General features: G+C 46.3%; 1 non-coding gene across 1 annotated transcript; it reads right to left on the bottom strand.

Annotated features, from left to right (window-relative positions):
• Positions 1 to 861: 861 nt before the first annotated feature.
• Positions 862 to 963, bottom strand: LOC120680313. Its single transcript, XR_005677585.1, has one exon. It is a non-coding gene; the product is annotated as a small nucleolar RNA R71 (small nucleolar RNA).
• Positions 964 to 7,629: the final 6,666 nt, after the last annotated feature.

The raw sequence follows: 7,629 nt of genomic DNA, 5'->3' as shown, positions 1-7,629 counted from the left end.
ATATCCGTGCGCTTGCGGATCCATCTGTAATCATATTGATTATACCACGAGAGTTGCACCCCCTTTGGTGCAGTTGCTAGGATGGGTTCGGCGCCCTCATTTCTAGTGATTGCACTAAGGACTGCCAACAGGCATTTCTGGCGCTGTTGCTAAGGATTAACCATTCCTAGTGATTGCGCTAAGAAATGTCAACAAGCATTTCTGGTGCCGTTGCCGGGGACGGCATGTGAACAAAGATATTGTGCTGATATTAACTTAGACCTTGTACTCAGGATATAGTCTTTACTCTTTCAGGCTAATGTCACTTTATGTCTTCTTTTATTTTTGATTTGAAAGGAGACAGGGGTAGTGTATGACTGGTTTCTCCCTGCCGGAAAACTACACAGACAATCCAGAGAGGCTCGTGAGAAGGGCACGACCTCGTGTCGTTCCTCCTCTCGCTATCCTCCCGGCACAGAAACCCATTTCGGAAGCACCACTCGTTCTTGAGGCTATGGCTGAAAAGACTCTCCGCGAGTTCTCCGTCCCCTCCACCGGCAATGTCTCCACTGGCCCCAACATCAATGTCGGGGACGTGAACTTTGAACTCAAATCAAGCCTCATCAACATGGTACAGGCTAGCCCATTCTGTGGCAAGCCGAACGAGGACGCAAATGCACATTTGCAGAACTTTCTGGAGCTCTGCGACACCGTTGTCATATGGGGTGTCGCCGCCGACATTGTCAAGCTTTGTCTGTTTCCCTTTTCCCTCCTGGGGAAGGCAAAATAGTGGTTTTATAAAGAAAAGGACATCGACACCTGGGCCAAATGCTCCAAGACATTCCTCGCAAAATTCTTCCCGCTGGGCAAAACAAATTCCCTATGCGGGAAAATTTTAAGTTTCCAGCAGACAGGGATGGAATCCATCCCAGAAGCTTGGGAGAGGCTGCAGGAATACATCCTGGCCTGTCCTCATCATGGCATGGATGAGTGGCTCGTCCTGCAAAGCTTCTACAATGGGCTCACAACGACATCTCGAGCCAACATTGATGCTGCTGCTAGAGGAGCCTTCCTCGACCTGACCATAGCCAAATCCAAAGCATTGGTCGAGAAGATGATCTCCAATTAGGGGTGGAGCGATGAACGACTCCAACCCCGCACCAAAGGCATGCATACCGTCAAAGAGACGGATATGATTGCCGTGAAGCTGGACCTCCTAATCAAGAAGATGGAGGAAGGGAGCAAACAACCGATCCATGCTCCCGTTTACGCCATGGGTTCGCACTTCACGTGCGAAGTCTATGGTAATGATGGACATTCAGGGAACGACTACCCCGAAACCCGAGAAAACTGTGCCTACCTCAACAACAACAACAACGGGTACCGTCCACAACAAGGAGGCCAGGGGTTGAACCAGCCACGTCCACCTTTTCAGGGAGGTAATAACTACAATCGTTCTTATAATTCAAATTTCAATTCAAACCAACCTCCCTTGAGAGAACTTGTTCTTGGCCAAGTCAAAATTAACAAAAATATAAATAAAAAGCTCTTGGCCAATGAGAAATCCCTGGAAAGTTTAAATGTCAAGCTTGAAACTTTGTCTTCAACTCTTAAAAACCAGTCAAGTTTCAATAAAAAGGTTGAATCTCTTCTTGCTCAAATAGCTACTTCTGTTCCTGTCTCTGAGAATGTTAAAGCGGTGACCACGAGGGGTGGTAAGTCCACTCGTGATCCACCACACCCTAACCATGCAGGAAAAGCACCGGCAACCCAGGAAGAAGAACAACCAACAGATCAAGAAGAAACCAGGGAACCAGAAAAGGGAACGGCTCCACAGGATTATATTGAGACCAGTTTATTGCTGTTCCCCACCCGTAACAAGAAGGCAACAGTGGATGAGCAGTTTACCCATTTTGTTGAGATGATCCAGAAGATACATGTCAACGTCCCTCTACTGGACGTAATGCATGTACCGACCTACGCCCGATATATCAAGGACATCATCAACAACAAATGGCCGCTGCCCACCATAGAAGTTGTCAAGCTCACGGAAGAGTGTAGCGCAGCTATACTCAACCAACCCCCGGAGAAGAAGAAAGATCCAGGGTGCCCCACAATCACGTGTTCAATTGGGGCACAACATTTTGGCCGTGCCTTGTGTGATTTAGGAGCAAGTGTCAGCGTGATGCCAAAAGCCGTCTACGACAAGCTAAACTTCACACACCTCACACCAACCCCAATGCATCTCCAGCTGGCAGACTCCTCGGTACGGTATCTAGAGGGCATTGCAGAAGACGTACCAGTAAAAGTTAGGGACTACTTCATCCCTGTCGATTTCGTGGTGCTGGACATGAACATTTCCAAGGATACACCACTTATTCTAGGAAAACCATTCCTAAGCACTGCGGGGGCACAAATCATTGTTGGAGCCGGAGAAATCCGCTTCAATATCAACAGCAAGGAAGAAAGGTTCCCATTTCAGCCCAAGGTTGAGCAATGCTCTATGATCAAAATCAAGTTTGGGCCAAATACACGAGGCATACAAGAAGTCGTGGTAACACCACGAAAGAAGGACACCATGGTCAGCCTCGTGAAAGAAGTCATAAAGGAGGTTAAGCATGAAGAAGTGGTAATACCAGTCCAGACTACTACACAAGATCAACCCTCCTCATCAAGAGTGAAAAAAGCGGAGAAAGCAAAGCAATCCGTCACTGCTCCTCCCAGGACGGGTGCTCAATCATAATCAAAGAGAAGTCATGCACGTTGGACTTTAAACAACGCGCCCTTGCCAAAGGTAAAATTGGTATTTATCTCATGTTTGTTTCATCCGCTTTTCAACATTTTCTTTGGATCTTTTTTGTTTTTCTCCACTGCATGTTTGAAATTTTCAAAATTGTTTTCTGCATGCTGGAATTTTTCTAGCATTTTTCCCTTTTTACAAAAAAACCAAAAATATTTTCTGAGTTTTAAAATCCTTTGGGAAAAATAATTTGGACATCTTTTTGAGCAAACTTTTGGCCGTGCACCATATTTTCAAAGTTTATGACCGTTGAGGAATCACCTGGCCAAAGGGGGGCATCAGGGGAGGCCCACCCTGGGGCCGGCCGACCCCACAGGTCGGCCGACCCAGGGCCAACGGCTCCTGGGCCCCACCTTCTCCAATGGCTTCCTGACCGTTGTGCCTGGCTTCTCCTTGGGTGCACTCACCCAGTTTCCTTCAAATAGAGGCCGAGAGAGGGGTGATGAGCTCTCATGCTCACTCTCTCCACTCTCACTCCCTCTCACACATTCTTGCTCGGGTTTCCTTTGGATTTTGGCTCAAGTTTGATTGCAAGAACACACTCTCTCTCTCTCAATTCTTTGCTGCAAGATTGATCGCATAATTGGAGGAACAACTTTCGGGTAAGAGTTTCATTTTCATTTCACTAACGTAACCCGAATCGAGTTGTTTTCGTTCGTTCTTGTTCGTTCTTTTTGCAAGCATGAAGGGTGTAGGTCAGAAACTTTCCGGATCTATCAAGAAGATGACAGGGTCAAGCTCATCTCATTCACGGGGTGGGTCGAGCTCCTGTCATACCCCCGAACCTACACCAACGTCGACCACAATGGATTATGAGCAAGACGAACAAGAAAAATAGTTCGAGGAGCAAGCTTCAGAATCACAAGCCGAGGACATGGAAATAGATGAAGATGATGCACCATACCTCGACTTGCAAGATGACCGCGAGCGTCAAGCCTACACCATGATCAAGAATCGAAGCTTTGGTCATACCAGAGCCTTCGATCCGGACCTTCTCGAAAAAATAGGTATGGACGTTGACTTCGCTCATGTTTGGCATGCAGTTGGATGGGATGGTTTTGCGCCCATTGAGGAGAATGGTTCTCGTCTCCTCACCATCCAGTTTCTTTGCACTCTTCGGGAGGTGGACGATGGTGTTTCTTTCTGACTTTTTGGAGTTGAACGCTATTTTAATTAGAGAAATTTCAGTCACCTCCTTGGTTTTAGAGTGCGCTTGCCAGTTTCCCTTGCAAAAGCTTGCCACGGTTTTGATCGACATGAGTTTTGGGGTTTGATTTCGGGTCAAGTTGTTCATGGAAAGTTTGCACCTCGGTGCAATGACATTCAAAATCCGACTCTTCGTTTGATGCACAAGTGGGTGGCTATCACTCTCTTTCCAAGAGATGATCCACGACCAGTGCGCAACAATGAGTTGATGATATTATACTCCATGGTCAACAAGATCCAAATCTCCCCCGCACAAGCAATGGTTAAGCAATGGCTCACAAATTTTCGGATGACGGGTCCTATTGAATGCACTTCTTTGGTTACCCGCATTGCATCAAACATGGGAATCTTACACGGGAACCCCGTTCCTTTCATTGAGGAGCCCCGTGTTATGATCGATGAGGCGTACTTGGTTCAAGGCCACACACTCAAGAAAGGCCCGGATGACTCCTTGATTTTCTTTTCGCTTGGTTATGCAAATGAAATCCCATTTCCAAATGCGGGATATCATTTGTATAACTGCCGTTCGCTAACCACCCCTCTTGTTCCACAAGAGGAGAGCCGCCGGCATAGTGTTTCTAGTCTTCCTGGCAGGGTTACAAGAAGCAGGGCCAGAAGGGAGGAGTTCATGCAGCAGCAACCTCAGCCTCAACCACAGCAATATGAGGCTGGAGGTTCGTCATGGTAGAGTATCAGTTCCACCGAGTGGTCACCGCAGGCCTCAGGGCACCATTCCACCAATTCCAGCTCCAGTGGTCCCCCGCGACGTATAGCTTCGTCCAGAGGTTTCACCACTCTAACTCGGTAGATGGGCGAGCTGAATGTGCGCACCACCAACATCGATGAGTTGCTGGGCCAGCACATCGAGTCAACACAGAATTGGCAGCGATACACAGGCGAGAGGATCCGCAATCTGGAGCAGCAACAGCAGCAATCCCAGGAGGAGTGGAGGGCCTACTACCGTTGGGCTGGGTTTAATCCCAACTAGCAGCAGTGAGCCTGAAGCTAGCTTGGGGGAGGACCCCCATGAGAGGTACCTTGTATCAAACTCTACCTTTACCACTTTCCAAAACCTTGCATGAAACCAAACAAAAATTTGCAAAATTCTGAAAATCCATAAAAAATTGCATAACTAAAATCAAATAAAATTAGCAAAACCTTTAAAAACCCAAAAATATTTACTTGCTTTCCAGTATGTGTAGTAAGCATGTGTAGTTTTTCCTTGTTGAGATGATGAATAGTTGCTCTGTTAGTTCCTTTCATATGCCTAGTTACAACCTTGTGCTCTCCCTAAGTTCTGAGTTTGGTGGCTAGATGTTCAAACCTTAAGCTTGAAACTTGTGGGTAGCGAAAAGCAGAATTCAAATCTAGGTTGTTGTGGGTTATGATATGGCTGAAAAGAGTTGCTATGATCTTCTCCTACGTGATGCTTGATATCCGGAGTATTTCTTTTCAAAAATACAAAAAAATAGAATAAAGTTCCTCGGTGATATGCAATTCCTATCCAGAGCCATATGAGTTACAAGTTTGAAAAGCCTTTTCTACATATGCAACTTGTCTTCTCATTGAGCTTTGTCAAATTGTTGTGACCCTTTGTGAGAATCACTTCATATGCCCATGATCAAGATCATGTACACGTCCACTCACATGCTATACTTCTACACCTGGAAGATAGCAAGTACATCCCCCATTCATCCACAAATAAAACTCCATGTTGTGCCATGTTTATCTCTCTCCAAAGACATCATCATAATGTATGGGCTATACAAAAAGAAATAAAAGATGCATACCCAAAGAAGGTATGCCACATGCCCACAAGGCATGTCAAAAAAAAAGAGAGAAAAGATGCATACCCAAAGAAGGTGTGCCACACACCCACAAGGTGTGTCAAAAAAAAGGGGAGAAAAAGAAAATATAGCCCATATCAAAAATATTACAAGGGAGAGAGAGATCATATAAAGGAGTTTCATCCACCATCCACCAAAAATATCCACACACTTGCACATCTTGATCAAGGCTTATGACTTGTTTCTCCTTTGGATCCGGTCTTTGACTTAGCGAAATATGAGAAGCAAGTTTGCCATTATATCCTCCATACCTACAGATCCACCAAAAAGAGCCATTAGAAGTAGGATGGAAAAACAAAGGCACATAAAAAGGTCTTGGTGAGGAATGAAACACATTTGAGCGATCTGAGAGATCACCCGAGGAACTACACTATTTCTTTTCAAAAACTTTATAAAACCTCCGGATTGACGGTTGAACAAAGGAGTGGTAAGTGGTACTCTACAAGCCATTCTGACCCTCAACCACCAAAGATGAGGATGATGCTATAAGCCCCACAGGAGTAAGGAAAAAGGTGCGAACAAGGCCAACTTATTCAGAATAAAGGTAAGAACACTCGGTTGTGCCTTGGGCATAAGTCAAGAATGTGACATTGCAGCAACTCCTGAGCAACAACCTAAGTCTAAAACTTTGCTCGGGGAGAGCAAAGGGCTAGCTTGGGGGAGTTGTTGACGGTGCTTAAATGCCATTTTCACCCATCAACTATACTCAATAATAAAGGAAAACTACATGCCTTACTCACATATTTGTATCACTAACCTCGCTCCACAGTTGTTTTCGAGTTTTGTACATTTCAGATGAGCAAGAGTGGAATAAGACAAAAACACATAGCAGACACCACATAACTACGCAGAATATCGCATCCGGCGTCACACCCTTACAAAGAGGGCCCACATGTCAGAGGAAACGGGGCCTCCATGCAAGATGCACTAGAGGATAAGGATAAGATCCAACGAATCAACCACCTAGCAAAGGATCAGCACGAACGGCTGATAGGTGGGGTCGGCCGACCCCTAGGGTCGGCTGAACCTGGCCTGCAACACGCCCAGGTGCATCTCGAGGAGGAGTCACGGCCAAGGCACTTGATCACCTTCCTTATATGCGTTGGCGGGAAACCGACCTCCAAGTAGTATAAATAGGGCCTCTCTCCCCCTCTCAAAACACACACACACACTTCATTCCATTCTCTCCAAGAAGGCTCTCCTCTCTCTTGCTCTCTTAGCTAGGTAGTCGAGCTAGGCTAGTTCTCTTTAGCGAGCAAGTCATCCTCGGGGTCGTTGAGCAATCCTCGGCTCCTGGTATGGCTTTGTATTCATAATATAGAGTTCTGTCATGGTTGCTTTACTATCTTGATAGTTTATCAATCCATGCTTAGATCGTTCATAAGTTATGCTACAGTCTTGGTTAGGCCAGATGATCCGGGTACGGATGGAGGTTTGTTGTGCTTTCGGGCTTGCTCTAGTGTTTTACTCGTCTATCCGAAGGGTGGAAGACCTGGGGGCACTAGAGTAGTGACTTCATACATGAGCGTGGTGCTCGGGTATGCGGGATCCTTCGGATATGACCATGCTCCATGGTATGACTGGGGTAGACGGCAGGTGGTGACAGCCCATTCCGTCCGGCGTAACAGCGGTGTTGCGTTTTGCGTATTCCCCAACGTTCGGGTTCGGTGTAGGAGTTCATGCAAAGAGGTAAAGGAATTGGATGTACTCCGGTACGGGACCTTCTCCCCGCTATCCCATTTTCCTGGCACCTGCAGTCCTAACCATGATCTAACATGACCCCAGCTTTGGATAGAA

This window comes from Panicum virgatum, chromosome 6N, assembly GCF_016808335.1.
Source record: "Panicum virgatum strain AP13 chromosome 6N, P.virgatum_v5, whole genome shotgun sequence".
Lineage (NCBI taxonomy): Eukaryota > Viridiplantae > Streptophyta > Magnoliopsida > Poales > Poaceae > Panicum > Panicum virgatum.
This window is presented reverse-complemented; position numbering and strand designations above follow the sequence as displayed.